General features: G+C 34.7%; 1 long non-coding RNA gene across 4 annotated transcripts in view; it reads left to right on the forward strand.

The window, feature by feature from the left end:
• Positions 1-17665, forward strand: part of LOC112640808 (uncharacterized) — a 481961-nt gene that overhangs the window by 109761 nt on the left and 354535 nt on the right. For 3 of the 4 annotated variants that reach the window (XR_007411443.1, XR_007411446.1, XR_007411445.1), the window contains exons 3-5: positions 2211-2343; positions 2710-2874; positions 3259-3339. This is a non-coding gene — a long non-coding RNA (uncharacterized LOC112640808). Of the gene's footprint in view, positions 1-2210; positions 2344-2709; positions 2875-3258; positions 3340-4266; positions 4741-17665 lie in introns of those variants that run through there. The other variant, XR_007411444.1, reaches the window with a different exon arrangement.

The following is a 17665-nucleotide window of genomic DNA, read 5'->3' on the forward strand; positions in this document are numbered from 1 at the left end:
TCAGTTAAAGGCTGTTTCTAAATATTATTTCCTACTACATTATAATGTGCTTTATATTCAGAGTTTGCCTAAACAGGACATTTGGCTAATGAAGTGAGATAATGGGGAATTAAATGGTTTTCAGTGTGAAGGGAACAACATTATTTACAGGGTATATTGCCGATTAAGGAAAAGAAAGACTTTTTTTTCTTTAAAAAAAAAAAAAGACAAGATGATAATAAAGTTATTCCCAACTTGTGATACGGTGTGATCACATGGGATTTCCTAATTTAATATCAACCATAGATTATAATCTTTTCATATTGAATATGCTGGTATAAAATGAGACTTAAACACTGCCTGTCACAGTTCCTGACAAGAATCACGTACTTTTAGATGAAAAGTATGGTTCATCTGAAACATATGAGGCTATATGAAATCCCATAAATATTTTTTTTTCGGGTGGAATTACTTCACCCCAGTGCCAGCAGCACTAAGAAAGAGAATTGAACTATATGACTTTTTTTATCTTAAGCACTGGGTGTCGACAAAATAGATTAAAATAGTACGGCAGAATTTGTTGATACTAGACAATTTTTTTATATAAATATAAAGCTTACCTGGCCCTATTAATAACTTATTTTACTTTTAAATATATAACTTACTGATAATATTCAGCTTTCTTTAAAATATAAATTGATAATTTTCAGTTTTATACCTCTGTACATTTTTTTAAAAACAACAAAAATAAATTACTCTGTAGTTGAGAGTGGAGTTTCCAGAGGTAAGAAGACCATTTTAAGATCATCTGGCTCCAGTGCAGCAGAATCTGGTCCAGGTCCTACTACACTCTACCACTTTGCTTCTGACAGATGTTGCCGGTCAGTGGAAGAACAAGGACTGGGAATTGTAGTCCTTCTTAACACAGCAGTTCAAATAATCAACTAGCAAACTTGTCTGGGTTGGCAGACAAGATGGAATAATCCTGTTGTTGCTAAAGGGTCCAGCCCCTTTATCTTACAAGAGGATCCTGGGTCCTAGATCGGCTGTGAGAGTTGCCAAGGGAGGCCAGAACTGGGACTGGGTCTACTTTGACTTACAGATCCGGTGCTCATCCACTTTACCAGACTGTTCAGGCAATTTAATTTAATGCAGATACTTTGAAATGGCATTTTATTTTTGTATGGCATTATTTTTTTCAAAGATTTTATTTATTTATTCATGAGAGACACAGAGAGAGAGGCAGAGGCAGAGGGAGAAGTAGACTCCCCATAAGGAGCCCAATGTGGGACTTGATCCCAGATCCCGGGATCACGCCCCAAGCTGAAGGCAGACGCTCAGCCGCTGAGCTGCCCAGGCATCCCTATATGGCATTATTTATATAAAATATTACATAATAATTATCTCAATAATGTCAGAAGAGAAACAAAGGAAAAAATAGTCCTCTTATTTTCATGCACAATTGGTAAAAAAAAAATGTAGTTGCAAAAAAGAATAAAAATAGTATAGAGAAATAATATTTTGTGAATAATTCAAATTACTTTCAGCATTGTTCTAAGAACTTTATGTTGTCATTTGTTTAAAATGATTGGAGGAAGGGAGAGAGAGAATGAAACCCATAGCCCTTGAAATGCCAGATTCTGTCTCTAGAGGACTCAGACTTAAACTGATTCTAAGACTGGTTTAATCAGTAATCTGCCATCTGATGATAAATTGATCTGCTGTAGAAAATAGGAGGGGACTAAGAATGAGGAGACTGAGGGAGCCCAGCATTCCTGGTAAACACCACAAAATGGAAATCTGCATTTTTACCCCATGCTCCATATCTCTGGGCATAATGTTGCATTCTGGGGAAATGGTAATTAGTGCCTGTTTTCAATTTTGAGTCAAATGGAGAGTAGACAGAGAACTGTTTATTTTAGCAATACTTGTTTATTATTTTAGAAATACCTGTTCCATAGTTGCAACATCAGGTAGGGACAGTTCAGGGCATAATGATTAGCAAGAAATGAGTTTTCAGTGTCACTAGATTTCAGTTGTTATGACTTTCTCACTATTCTCACTTCTCCCCAACCTCCTTCCCCAGTTGGGTGACACACTCTTCATTTCTCTGAGATATTCTCTGCCATAAGCTTCTAAGAACTGTGCATTAATACTTGTTATTAGGTAAAGATCTAATAATATCATTAATACTGAAATATAAGTGATTAACAAAATGTTATCTTCCACAGGGATATTTGCATTTTATCAGGCAAACAAAGCCTTAAGCCAAAGAAATCAGTTTTTCTCACAGATATTTTAGTGCAGTCTTCCCTCTGAACTTCTGTCACATGTGGGATCCAATGCTGGACAAGATCATGGAGTGTAAGCCTCAAGGTTGTTATTATATAATTCAAACAGCTTTGATGGTCTTGGGGAAGAAATGGCCACAATAAGAGATTAAGTTAAAATGTAGAAATGAACTTGGTCTCCTGAAAAATAATTTTACCTGTGATTGATCTTGATATGAAGAATTCTATGATTTTGTGGCTGTCCCTTCATTGACCCCATTCTGAGGGACAGTGTAATGTCTCTTTTTTGAGATCTCTTCCTTCTGATAACAATGCTCAACCCCTCATAAACACCTTTCAACCATCAACTTCAGGCTGATATCCTTAGCATTGACTCACGAGAAGGATCATCATACATGCTGTTTAATAATTATTCCTTTTTCTTCTTTTCCCCAACCAGGACTACTATTTTTCATGTTCCCAAATGCACTTTTGTAAACTACAAAATATTAAACAAAAGTGAATACTCATTATCTCTGTGATCATATGATCATCTCAAATTTCTCTGGAGCCAGGAGAAACTGACAGTGGATAATCAGATCATTGGTGAAGTGGATTATAAAAAGTGAGTCAAATTGTTAGTGTTTGCAAGGACACAGTCTTACACATATTTTGGTGATAGCTATCATAAAATGTTTAAATGTCAACTAGGGAATTAAAGTGGTCCTGAGAATAAGACAGAAAAAGATAGCGAAAAGATCATGATGATTTAAGTTTTGATTATAGTATGACTAAGAATTCAAATGGGATAAAGTCCAGTAGGATTTTGAACTATAGGCAGACTGACAAAAAAGGACAAGGACTCATGTACTCTTCACTTGACAGAAAGATTGATAAAGTTAAAAAGAAAATAGTGGGATAAAATAAGAGCTATAGAAGAAATATTAGGATGGAATTTTCTAGTTTTCCTCAATGTGAAAGGGAGAGCAACTGTGTCTTGTGTTTGCAGTGGATGTTACTTACTGAGGTGTTCCTGAAGTACTCTGTGGCCATTCTATGCACTGAGCAACATGGACTGAGGGACCTCTGGGTGAGTGTGAATGGGAGGAGAACCAAGGAATATGGAAAACTGTAGGCTGACCTCTGCTCTTACTGAGCTTTTTAATTACCTTTCCCACAAAATTTATGTCCAGTAGTAGCAATGTAAATAAAAGGGCTTTTCACCAAGAGGGAAGTAGGTCAGGGCTTAGGAAATGAGACAGATTTATTATGTTCTGTGTGTATTCTTATTCCCCCTTTAAAAACGATTTTTGAAAGAAAGATACAGAGGAAAATATTTAGAAACACTAATTTAAAATTAGCATAATAAGGAAATGAATCAATAAGGCTGCAGAAGAGACTTCTGCAAATAAGATGCTACAAAGTACTTTCCCTCAGGACAGCAGGGACAGTGTGAGACCACAAAAATTTTTTTTTCTAAGCCTATGCCTTTATAAAACCAAATTATACAGGTGTTGGAAACTTATGCCTTGAGATATTTTGCCAAGGAAGTGGTGTTTCACTCTCTACTAAAGAAAACCACATTCTTCCTCACATTCAAAAAAAAAAAAGGGAAAAGAAAAAAAAAAAAAAGAAAAAATCACACCTCTATTCAGAGCCCAAGTTGTCATCAGAAAGGAAAAGGTTGGAGTTCATTTATCATGTGCATTTCTATGGCTACAGAGATAATTGGGTTGATTCCAACTAGCCTTCATTTCTCTCGCATTTTAATTGAAAAGCCTTCAGAGTGTTAGAAGCACCGAACTGGCCTTAGACTTGAGGGGACTTCGCTTGGGCTGCAGGGGACCAAAATGACAACCAGAGGACAGGCTAAGCAGTGTGTGGAACCAGGGGCCTGTTGTGTTACTGCTTGAACAGGCAGGGGGTCTGGGGCCAGTCTGTGCATTCTATACTTGTGTTTGGCTTGAAAATACAGTTTTCATTTCTGGCTACATTTGATTTAACATTTTTATCACAGCATTTCTGTTAAGGCGAGTGTATGACATCAGGTCCGTCATCAGCCTGAAGAATTTAAACTGAGTTTGGTTGATTAAAATAAAGGACTCAAGAGCAAATGGCTTGAAGGTAGCAGAGACTATAACCAGCCTGTAACTTTTGGGAAGTGTTAAAATGGATGTGTATTTAATATTGTTTTCACTTTTCATCATCAAACCCATCCCTATTAAAACTTTGCTGGTTCAGTTGGTCAAGTTTTATGATTGAGTGGACTCTGTGCACGCTCAAGGTATGTGTAGGAGATTAATTTATAAGCTCTTCTAACTCTGAATCTCTAAGGTTTATTCTGTCTATGTGTTGTTTGCATAATGCACTTTTGTACAGCTAAAGCACTACCTAAAAGGGATTATTTTCATATTCAGCACATTAAAAATCTAGCTCAATTCGCAGATCCCATTCTGTGTTTATGCCTGAGATAACAGGTGAAAAGTATCTCATTACAAGTGTCCATGAAGCAAACATAAGAATGAGAATGTTTGGGGAGAGAATGTACCCCTACTGAAATTAATTCCCCAGTGGTTTTATTAAAGTCTGCAAATTGCATTATTTTCCCATCATATTTGAAATATTGCCCTCCCTTAATGCCTGCTCTAACCCATGCCATGCCATCTTCCCTGGAGTGTCTAGACATGGTGTCTTAGATTTATGTGTATGATCTCAGTGTGTTACAACATCACTCCTGACTAATGCATTATTACAATACTTACAGATATTCCCAAGTGCCACTGTATTGATTAGAAAATCACCAATCTGCATATGCACACCATCTGTGCTGTGGAGAAGCAAAAAATGCAGGATGACATTTGCCTTATTCGAAGGAAGATTCAGAAACCACTAATAGAACGAAGAGGGAATTCTCTTTTGCAAGGAAGGAATTTGGCTTTTTAAAATAAAAAGAAAAGTACATAAGAATTTTTATAGAGCTATACAGTGTAAACCTAGGTGTTTAAAACTACTCATTTCTCTCCCCTTTCACCGGTAGATGGAAAGGCCAGGTCTCAGCATGCAAACAGCATGCTTAACCATTTAGATCCTGAAAATGATACCATATCAGGACCACTGGTGCCATGAAATTGATGAATCTCAGCTCAACTGCAGCAGCCCTTTGGTAGAAAAGCTGCCTGTAGTGAGCAGTCGGTTGTGTCTCAGTGGAAAGGCCAAAAGCATGCCTGCAAAAGATGAATGAGGCACTCACCTACTGGGCTGAAATGCTTTTAAAGGACAGGAATCTGTTTATCTTTGATTGATTGTTCAGTCTGATACTTTCCTTTATAAAGTTTATTGACTACAAGAACATAAATCAAAGAAAAACAAATCACAGGTTCAATTTTGGGGGCATTGACATCCTGCCATCTCTGCAGCAACTGCTCATACAAGTCAAGGGGCAGGAAGAAGGATGCAAGTAACTAGGAGGAAAAATCACATGATGGAAATGGCCACTAGGAAAGCTCTACTCTTATGATTCTCCTAACAGCTCTTTAGGTTGTGAATGTCTTGATACATACTACAATGCCAGGAGTTCAGGCAGCTGCTGGAATGTGAATAGTCAGAAAAAAGAATGAAAGAAAGAAAGAAAAAGAGAAAAAGGATTTTTAAAAATAACTAATTGCAAGGAAGTGACACTGTTAGATCTGCCATTTTTTAATGTCATCTGTTATTGATCAGTCTGTCTCTAGTCTTATCCATTAAGTGTATTTATTTCACTCCCTCCTTTTCTTAAGAAAAAAATTGAAAATATTAAAACAAGAACTCTAATGACATTTTAGTGAATTGAGGGGATAGAGCAGGAGGCTCTAATCACATGTCCACCCAGTCTTGCCCCATCCCAATGCAGGGAATTATTGTTTTGCCATCCTTGTCTTTAAGGAGCTCTTGTCTGCAAGGATTGTGAGCTAAACTCTAAAAGTGGTTATAAACTAGATGGAATTGTGTCAATGACCCTCATGAAGGATCACATTGTGTCTCTCCTTTTAAACTAAATTTGCAAGGACTAAAATGTCTACAGTCCTCTGTTAGTGTGGACATGTGCCTCTCTCTAAGGTTTGGTTAGACCAATGACCAGTTTCCCATTGTGGAGAATTTAACAGCATCATTCTCAAAATTTGTCATTTTGAATTCTCTCTCACTTTAAAACAAATTGTATTCTTCATTCCCTATGCATTTTTCAAGATGATTGTCTTCTAGTTTTTGCTTTTAGACAGCTAAAAATTATTTATGGGATACTTTGGGGTTCAAGGAGGAATTGTCTTTGGGTTTCAGAAGCCAGTCTCTGAAGAAATTTTCTATATTTCATTAAAAATCAATGAGGGGTGGAGGGAAAGGAGGACGCATACACCAGTCCTCTCCAAGTGGGTGTCTCTCAGAATTTCCACCTATTGCCCCAGGCAGCAGTAGTAATGGTCGTAAAACTGAACCGCGAAAAGTAATACTCTCTAAACTGACAGGGGCTGGAGAAGATCGAGGGAAGGAGTTTGCTGCTGGATAGAGTGTAAAACATGTCCTTACTGCTTCTCTGCAGGAACCCGGAGCACCTCACAAAGCCTTCCCAAGAGCAAATATCACTTTGCAGTGGTCACCACTGGCAGAGCCACTAATGAGGCCTAATTGGAGCGACAGGGCCTGCCTGTGCACATTAGCATCTCTAAGTTATCCCAATTAAGGAACAAGATACAGCAGGGTGGGCATTGTTTGGATACTGGTGCCCTGCTTGGGTGTGCTGCAAGGAACAAGGCCAAAGGCTGAGTGCCTCCAACCACCCAATGTGTGACCTAATTGCTAATTGATGCACAACCTTGGGTGGCCTGCTGCTTCTTAATGATGTTTGAGACAGTTTGGGGTCCTAAAACAACAAGCTTGTTTTGGAACAAAGCCAATAATTTATCTTCATTTATTGGTGTTTTACCCTTTTAGGAAAAAAAAAAAAAAAAAAAAACAGGCACACACACTGCTGGATGGGAATAAGAAACACTAGATACTAAACTGTAAGGAAAAGAGGCCCGTTGTGGTTAATAAGTAGAAAGGCTAAGAGGTAGAAAGTGAGGCAATGTTAGAGTAGTTGTTTCTGGAGCATCAAGGGGTAATGGGAAAAGAGAAAATTGTGTGGCATGTTACAGTTTAAAGATGAGACCACAACAAGAAACTTTTTAAATTTACAGAATTTATCTCAGAACCCACTGCCTATGAGAATGGCTTCATTATCACCTTCTCCACAGTTCTCTTCTAGTCTTCATAATTTCACGGAACTGTGGAATGAGTAGACAATTTAAAGATGAGTTACAAAGATTGAGAAAGTTGGGGTATTTTTGACAAGATGGAAATGGAGATGGGCTGAATTTTTTTATTCATTACTTTATTCATTCATTCAACGTCATTTAATCGCCTTCTGTGCTCCAAATACTCAGCTAGGTACTGGCGCTTATAGGGTCTACAGAACAGTATAATCCCCGACTTTACAGGATTTATATGTTAGCAGAAAAAAGTCGTTAAATAAGAAGGAAAATAATAGTTGAATTTTATTAAGTTTCTTAGTACATGCTAGGCAGGATGAGGGTGTTAATTTAATCTAGAGGTTAAGGATTTTCCTGAAGAAGTAGAGTTGACCTTGACACTGAGGAGGCCATTCCTCTGGTTTTTGGGATAAAACTAATTTATAGTTCCCTTAAAATTGTATACATTAATATTTGGACTGCTTTTAAAATCAAGAAGTAACAAATTTTACTTAAATATAGCATAGTTTTTAAAATATCCACTTGATTTCTACACAATGACTGATGTAAGTGGGGAAAGGTGTAGTTTGTGAAAAAAAGATAAAGTAGAAAGACAGAAAAGAGAGGAAGAGAGATAAAAAAAAGGGAAAGAGGACAAACAGTGAGGGAAGAAATATACCCACAGTAATGGGAGTACTTATCAACAGACATTAAAAGAAGAAAGTACTTGGCAGATACAAATAGGAAAGAAGAAAAAATAGAAGTAAAAGAGATGTGGACATGGAAAAAGGGAGTGGAGGTGAAAAAAGTATTATGGATTGTGGAACAACTTCTAGTCTGACATGGACTGGTCAAATCTTCCTTGTTTTTGCATTGTAGTTTCTGGAAGTAGTTATAGCTCCTATTAACTCTAAATGCTAAAGAGCCGGTCTGTCCCTAAATATACTCTTACCATATGAGCCAGCAACCATGCTTTTTCATATTTATCTAAAGAATTTAAAACTTATGTCCACCAAAAAAACCTTATGCATGGATGTTTATAGTAGCTTTATTCATAATTACTAAAACTTGGAAACAAGCCAGGTATCCTTTAGTAGGTGAATGAATAAAGAAACATCCAGAAGATGGGATATTATTCAGCACTAAGTAGAAATGATCTTAAGCCATGAAAAGACATGGAGGAACCTTGAAATTCATGTTACTAATAAATGAAAGAAGTCATTTTGAAAAGGCTACATACTATATGATTCCAACTAATTCTAGAGAAGGCCAAACTATGGTGACAATACGAAAGTGATTGCCAGAGATGAGAGGTAAGGGAGGTATGAGTAGATGGAACACAGGTTTTTAGGCAGTGAAAATACTGTGTATGATATCATAATGATGGATATATATCCTTATACATTTTTCCAAACCCATAGAATGTACAACCCCAAGAGTGAGTCCTAATGTAAATTATGAACTTTGGATAATAGTGAGATCTCAATGTAGGTTTATCAATTGTAACAAATGTACCACTTTGATGGAGATGTTGATAATGAGGGAGGCTATATATGTATGGGGAGGAGAAATATGGGAAATTACTTTCTGCAGTTTTTCTATGGACCTGAAACAGCTCTAAAAAATAAAATCCATTTTTAAAAAAACTAGAAACACACACACACACATGCATCAGGTATAGGCACATGCGGAAGAGAAACCATGTGACAATCTAGGGAGAAGGTGGCCAACTACAAGCCAAGGAAAAACTAAAGGTGGTAATACCTTGATTTTGAACTTCTAGCCTCCAAGATGATAAAATAAATGTCTGCTGTTTAAGTCACTTAGTCTGTTGCATTTTTTGTGACAACCCTATCAAACTAACAGAAGGGTTATATCACACTCAGGGAGTTACTTTAGAATGTGCTGCTTTATGCCCATCACAGTGGGCATTATTCATTGCCTACAGTCAGGACTTGTATCTGCTGTGGCTTTTTTTTTTTTTTTAAGATTTTATTTATTTGAGAGGGAAAGAGTGCAAGTGTGTGGGTGCATGTATGAGTGAGGGGAGGGGCAGAGGGACAAGCAGACTCCCCACTGAGCGGGAGCCTGATGCTGGGCAAGGCTGGATCCCAGGACCCTGAGATCATGATCTGAGCCAAAAGTCAAACACTTAACCAGCTGAGCCACCCAGGTGCCCCCGCTCTGGCTTTTCTTACTAGACTTCTTTCTTCCTAGTGAATTTCATGCTTGGAACTCTGTTACTATTTTTTTAATTGTTTAAATTTTTTAATTTTTATTTATTAAAGTTTTAACTTAAAAATAGAACCTAATTCATCTTTAAGCATTCCCTCCCAGTTTCCTCAAGTACATGTTTGTGTGTTTTGTCTTGTTCTGGTTTTTTGCAATTATACTGAAGTGTTACATATCCATGGAAAGTGCAGAGATCACAGATGTATACTTTGTAAGTTGACACACTGAAATAACAAGCATCCAGATTCAGAAACAGACTGTAATTATGACTTCAGAAGTTTCCTTGAGGCCTCTTTTAGTCATTGTCTTTTTTCCTGAGAGTAACCATTATCTCATTTCTAATGCCGAAGGTTAGATTTGTCTATTTTTGAACTTTATCTAAATGGAATTGTAGAGTATGTACTTCTGTGTGTAGTTTTTGGATTAATATTATGTTGGTGAGATTTGCATGATATTGCATTTGGCTGCAGTTCATTCTCATTGGAATATAGTATTCCATTTTATGAATATATCATAATTCATTCTACTGTTGACAGATTTCAGGATTGTTTTCAGTGTAGGGCTATTTTTTTGTTTGGTATAATTTTTACTTTATAATTAGAGCATGAGAATTGCCACTGTTCCACTTCCTCTTCTACATTATCAGATTTTATTTCATGTGCTACTTTAAATATGTATTTCCCTCATGAATTATGATGTTGAATTTCTCTGTGTATGTTTATGGCCATTAAGATTACCCGTTCTGTGAATTGAAAGTTTAAATTCTTTAATGATTTTTCTTTTAGATTACATGCTTTTTACTTATTTTATATATCCTCAATGTTAATTGTTATTTGTTATGCATACTGCAAAGACTTTCTCCCAGACTATGGCTTTCTCTCTTTTTTAAGAAAACCTTTAGATTAAAATAGTTTTAGATTTACAAAAAGTTGCAAAGGTAGTACAGAAAATTCCTATATACCCCAAACTCAGTTTGCCTTATTAAGATCTTACATTAGTGTGTCACAATTAATGAACAAATATAGGGTATTATTAAATAAAGTCCATACTTTATTCAAATTTCCTTACCTAATGTTCTTTTCCCCCTTTTCCAGGATCCCATCCAGGATATCACATTAATTTAGTCATCATGTCTCTTTAGGCTTCTCTTGGCTGTGACAGTTTTTCAGTTTTCCCTTGTTTTTGATGACCTTAATAATTTGAGGAATACTGATGAAGTATTCCTCAGCTGGAATTTATGTGATATTTTTCTCATAGTTATACAGAGGTTAAGGGTTCTGGGAAGGAAAATCACAGATGAGAAATGCCATTCTCATTACATCAGATGAAGGATACATACTATCAACATGACTTACTATTATTGATATTGACATCAATCACCTGACTCAGGTAGTATTTGTCAGGTTTCTCCATTATAAAGTAATTCATTTTTTTCCGTTGCCATATTGCATTCTTTTGAAGGAAGTCACTATAGGCAGTCCACAGTTAAGTAGTAGGAAGCTATATTCCACCTCTTTAGAGATGATATGTATACATAAATTATTTAGAATTCCTTTGAGTGGGACATATGTCTATTCTGTCCCATTTATTTATTTAATCATTTATTTATAGCCATATGGAGTTACGAGTATTTATTTTATACTTTAGATTCTAATCCACTACTACTCCATTTACATTGTTTCTCAAATTGTTCCAACTTTGGCTATTTTATTTATTTATTTATTTTTACTTTACTCAAAGATTTTTATTCTAAACACTTGGAAAAAATGTTAATATTATACTTTATGGTTTGTATTGTTTTGTGTAATGTTTAAGAAATTCTACTCAGTCCTGTGTTCTACATATGTAACATTTGGCAAATTCAAATACAATTCAGGAAATTACTAATTTCTATTTGAATTTTTGTGTATAATATGAAGCAGGGATCCAGTTTCTACTTTTTGCATATTTGACCAATTTTCCCTATTCCATTTGTTTAACAGACTATATCTTTTTTACTATTTATAATGTCACCACAGATATATTTAATTTTTGTTTGTACATGAGTCTATTTTGGGGCTTTCTTTCCCTTTTAGTTTGTCTACCTGTCACTGCATCCATATTATATTGTCTTAATTATGGAAGTGTAAAAAGTTTGTTTACATGAATTCTTTTTTAGAATTGTCGTAGCTATTCTTGGTTCTTTAATTACACGTATAAATTTTAGTATTAGTTTTTCACAGGATATTTTGTTAGGAAATTGATTTGAAAAATACTCATTTCTTTTTTTTAATGAAATCCTTTATAGGGACGCCGGGGTGGCTCAGGAGTTTAGCACCTGTCTTGAGCCCAGGGCATGATCCTGGAGTCCCAAGATTGAGTCTCACATCGGGGTCCCTGCATGGAGCATGCTTCTCTCTCTGCCTATGTCTCTACCTCTTTCTCTCTGTGTCTCTCATGAATAAATAAAATCTTAAAAAAAATGAAATCCTTTATTTCCATTAAATATTATAATTTATCATGACTATGTAGAATGCTTTTAAATTTTGTATATTGACCTTATGTGCAGAAATCTTGAACCTTTGTAATAGTCTAATGATTAATTTAGTTTGTCCAGAATTATCTGTACATGCAACTGTATTATTTATATATACATTCTAATGTATATGTAGTATTTATTTGTCTTATTTTCTTGCATTAACTAGGATTTCCAGTACAATATTCACCTGTGGTATTTAACTTCCAAATATTTGGGGGATTTTACAGATAAGTTTCTGTTATTAATCCCTGAATAAATTCTATCATGATAAGATAACATAATCTGTATTATTTTACTCCTTTAATAATTGAGAGCTTCTTTTATGGCCCAGCATACATTTTATCTTTGGGAATATTCGATGTGCACTTGAATCTGTACTTACCAGCTATTGGTGTAGTGTTCTATGAATGTTAGGTAATTTCATTGATAATGTTTTAAAATCACATATATATTTCTATTTACTTTCTGTCTATTAATTACTGAGTGAGAATGTTGAAATGGCAATTGCAATTGTGAATTTATTTATTTCTTCCTTAAGTTTTGTCAGGTTTTCTTACAGGCACTTGAAGCTTTGTATCTGAATGTATGTATATTTAGGATTTTTATGTCTTCTTTATCATTATGAAGTGTCTCTATCCCTGATTACATTTCTTATCTTGAAGTCTACATTTATATTATTATGGCCACTCTAGCTTTCTTACAATGAGTGTTTCATAGTATATATTTTTACATCTATGCTTATATCTATACCTACTTACATCTGTACTTAAAGTCAGGTTCTATTACAGATAAAATATAGGTGGGTCTTACTTTCTTCTTAGTCTGTTTAATAATCTCTTCCTTTTAATTGCAATGTTTTTTCCTTTTACATTTAGTAGAAGTAAGATTGGTCTGGCTAGGTTTAAATCTGCAAACTTATTTTTTCTATTCTACTTATATTTTTTCTTTTTCTTTTTTCCTTTTTGTCTTTTTCTCCCTTTTATTTTTAAGTATTTTTATGAATCTCTTTTATTTCCACTGTTGGTTTGTCATCTATAACTCTTGGTTTTATACTTTTAGTGATTGCTCCAAGACTTAAAAGTTGCATGTTTAATTTGTTACAGTGTACCTTCACACATGATACTTCATTATGTGAAACATAGGAACCTTATAACAGTTTACTTTCATTTTCCCCTCATATCCTTAATGCCTATTGTTATATTTTTTCTATGTATGTTACAATTCCACAAAGACATTGATTATAATTTCTGATTTAATTGGTTAATTATGCTTGAAGAATTTTTTTAAAGAAATTTTTAAATGGAGAAACAAAACTCTTTTACATTTACCCACAGGTTTACCATTTCTTTCTTCATTCTACTGTATAGCTTCAAGTTTTCACTTGTTAATATTTTCTGTTTCAAGAATATCCTATAACATTTCTTGAAATGAAAACCTGCTGACAATAAATACTCTTAGTTTTTGTTGGTCTGAAGAGTTTTTATTTCATCTTCATTTTTCAAGTATTTAAAAATTGTTCATTATTATATTCACAGGTTATTTATTTTTCTTTAGCAATTTAAAGATTACATTCCATTATTTCCTGGATTGCTAAGATTCTGACAAAAATCTGTTGCCATTCTTTTTTTTCTGTATATAGTGTATCTTTTTTATTGGTCTTTTTAAAGAACTTCTGATCAGTGGTTTTCAGGAAGTTGATGTGTGCTTCAGTGTGGCTTTATTTTTGTTCATCCTCGAACTTAAATGTTTTCCTGGATCTATAAGTTTATCTTGTCACTAAAGTTAAAAAAATTTAGCCACTGGTTTTTTCAAGCATTCTTTCTGTCCTCACGTTTTTCTTTCCTTTGGCAAGTTCAGTTATACATATGTTAGAGTACTTGATTTTGTTCCATAGGTTACTGAGTTTCTGGACTTGTTCTCGTTCAGATATATTTTTTCATTTTGAGCTTCATTTGAAAAGTTTCTATGGCTGTTTTGTGAAGCTCACTGATTTTTTTCCTGCAGTATCTGCTGTGCTGTTAACACTATTTAGTGAAATTTTAATTTCAGTTATTTTATACTCCATTTGGGCCTTTGTAAAATCTTCTGTTCTCCACATTATGGTGATATTTTTCTTTAATTTTTAGAGCATACTGGTAAACATCTTTTTTGGCTACTTCCACTATCTCTGTCATTTCTGATTATGCTTTTATCAATTGATGTCTTTCCTGATTATGTGTCAGTTTTTCCTGTTGCTCTTTATATCTAATAATATTTGATTACAAATCAAACATTATGAATTTCACATTTTTAAGCATCGGACATTGTCGGTTTTTTTTTTTTTTAAAGAATAGTCAAGTTACTTGAGAATCACTTTGATCCTTCTGAGTCTTATTTTTAGTTTTTTAAGGTAGGTATATAGTAGGATTTATTCTAGACCATGTTTAGCCCTATTAATAAATTGTCAACCTTCTGAGTTCTCTAATGAATGTTCCATATAGTCAGTGAGGTCTCCTCAATCTGGCTTTTTGGGATTTGAATGATTTCCTGCTTTGTGTCAGCTCTAGGAATCATTTGTTTTGTAGCTATCCCATAATTGTTCTTTTTCTAAAAGTTGCTTTTTGCTTGGCTTCATAGAGTTTCTACATAGGTGTGTGCAGGTTAGTATTTATTAACATACTCAAGAGGACTGTGTGCAGATTTCTGAAGCATTTTCTGTATATATCTCCCTCCTTTTTTGTACTCTCCTTTGAAAATTCTAGTCTCCTTGGCCTTACCAAAAGCTGATTCCTGTCTTCTCATTTTGGGAAGACTTCTATTGTTTGTTTGGGTTCTCCCTCCATGCACCATGGTCTGGAAAGTGTGTCTAAGCAGATACCTGGGGGTGATTATAAGGCTTATTTAATTTATTTTTTTCTCTTTCTTGGGAGGAATCATAGTTCTGTGATGTTCAGTGTTCAGTTTCTAAAAACTGTTGCTTTATATATTTTGTTCAGTTTTCTAGTTGTTTATAGTGAGAGGGTAAACTTGTATCCACTTCCTCTTTCATGTCAGAAACAGAAGATACATTGTATAGTTTTCAATTAGTTTTTGTTGTTTTTATTGATATTGCTCTCATTACCATTTAGATACAGTTTCCTCATCTTAGCCATAGTTTGGATTTGATAATTCTTAATAAAGGAGGTTAATTTTAAGGAAGAAGACAGAAAGGGAAAGGCTAAACCAGCTATCTTAGCCCCCCCACGCTTTAACAATTTTTATTTATTTTAGAGAGAAAGTGTGAGTGAGTTGGGGAAAGGGTGAAGGGGGAGAGAGAGAGTATCCCAAGCAGGCTGCATGGCCGGCCTGGAGCCCCACATGGGACTCTATCCCACAACTGAGGTCATGACCCGAGCCAAAATCAAAAGTTGGATGCTCAATTGCCTGAGCCACCCAGGAGCCCCTATCTTTTATTGAAAAAGTCAAAACTTTCCCAGAACCATTACCAGCAGACATGAGCTTAAGTTTCTTTGGTCTCAGATCATATGGCCTTTCACAACTGCTAAAGAGGCAGATAGAGAGAGGGTAATAGGATTATTATGAGTGGCATAAATGATGATCCATTCAGACTACCACCACAGACAAAATTGGGGTTCCATTAAGCTAAAGAAAGGGAGAACAAATATTGGATAGTCAGGAAGCCAAGTTTGTCTTAATTGGTGATTTTTTTTCTTTAACCGCTTTATTGGGGTTTGATTGACAAACAGCATGCCACATTTAAAGTTTGTGATTTGTAAGTTTTGACATACATTAACCAATAAAACCATTACAGCAACCAGGACAGCAAACATATCCATCATTCCAAAAGTTTTCTTGTACTAGTTTTTAATTCCTCCCTCCTACACTTGACTGTCTTCAGGAAACCTACGATTTGCTTTCTATCAATGTAGATCAGTTGCCTTTTCTACAGTTTACACAAATGAGTCATATAGCATGTACTTTTTTATCTGGCTTCTTTCACTCTGCAGAATATGGAGATTCACTTACGTATCAGTTATTCATTTCTTTTTGTTGATGAGTATATTTCATTGTATGGATATACCATACACCCACTGTTCACTAATTGATGGACATTTGCATTTTTGACTATTACAAGTAAAGCTGCTATAAACATTTATGTGCAAAAAAAAGTCAGTTTTAGCTCAAAATCTGTATATGTTTTTGTTAGTTTTTTTCTATTGTGAGATTGTGGTTAAGCCTACCAAGGCTCTTGTTTAGGGAGGCTAAATAATCTCTATTTTGGGTATATACTAGCTAATTTCCAAACCTCTCTTTTAATTTAATGTCTACATATTTCCCATTTAAATAGTTTTTATTCTAATTCTTACTTCCAGAATAAGAAAATTGAGAATTAAGCGAGAGATGCTATTTTACATCTGGCCTTTATTATATTCTTCCAGAGATCTAAAACTAAATGCATTTTCAACACCATAGTTGATATTAGATTTTAGGCACCAAATGGTGCCTCAATGTCTGAGGAGATGCTCCCTAGGCTGTCCCCCCAAATGTGTAAGTTTTCTTTTGCCTTGCAGAATATTGAATAATAATAATTTAAAAATTCTAGAGTTTCAATTGTTCCCCAGTAGAAACTCTAGTTTAGTTTAACTATTTTAAAATATCTCAGGAGACTAAGAAACTATTTTAAATAGATTACAATATATTGTGGCATCATCTCATGCTAATACAATTTAAATGAATACTATCTTTCATAGACAATCTGTTTTAAAATTCTATCTGTAAATCTGCTGAGGGAGAATTGTAAACATAGGATCATTGTTATTTTCCTTATTATAAAAAAATACTATTCTTGAAATCTACTTTATTTAGGTCCTGAAGTAATTTTAGAAAGTGTACACAGTTTTGCTTTCCAAGGTCATGAACATGTATAAATATATACATTTAGGTACAAGAGAAAGCTTTCAGTCATGCATAGTTTCAATATCGCTCACACCATACCATCTTTCTCTAAGGTAGAAAACTAAAGAGGACCTAAAAGTTTCAAGTAGCTGCACATTTCCTGGAGTAGAACAAAATAGAAAATATCCAAGTTAGATTGTGTGAAAAAACGAGGTAAAACCTTATTTGTGTTGAAGGATGGGGGCAAATGCTTTTGGACGCTTTTCGGACTACAGCATAAGTCAATTCATTAAGAAGGCTCATTTGACTTCATCTTTCAGATCCCTTTAGTAACAAAAGCAATGGTCCAACAAGATCTCAGTAAAAGCATAATAATAATAATGTCAATGCTAATAATAGTAAGATGAAACAAAAATTCCACACTCAGAAATATTAACAAAAACAGACAAAACAAACAAACAAAACTAACAGAAAATATGGAGAAGCAAGCTGGTCAGACATCTGAAATAATTTTCCATATTGAATTACAA

Source organism: Canis lupus, chromosome 6 (genome assembly GCF_003254725.2).
Source record: "Canis lupus dingo isolate Sandy chromosome 6, ASM325472v2, whole genome shotgun sequence".
In the NCBI taxonomy this organism is placed as follows: domain Eukaryota; kingdom Metazoa; phylum Chordata; class Mammalia; order Carnivora; family Canidae; genus Canis; species Canis lupus.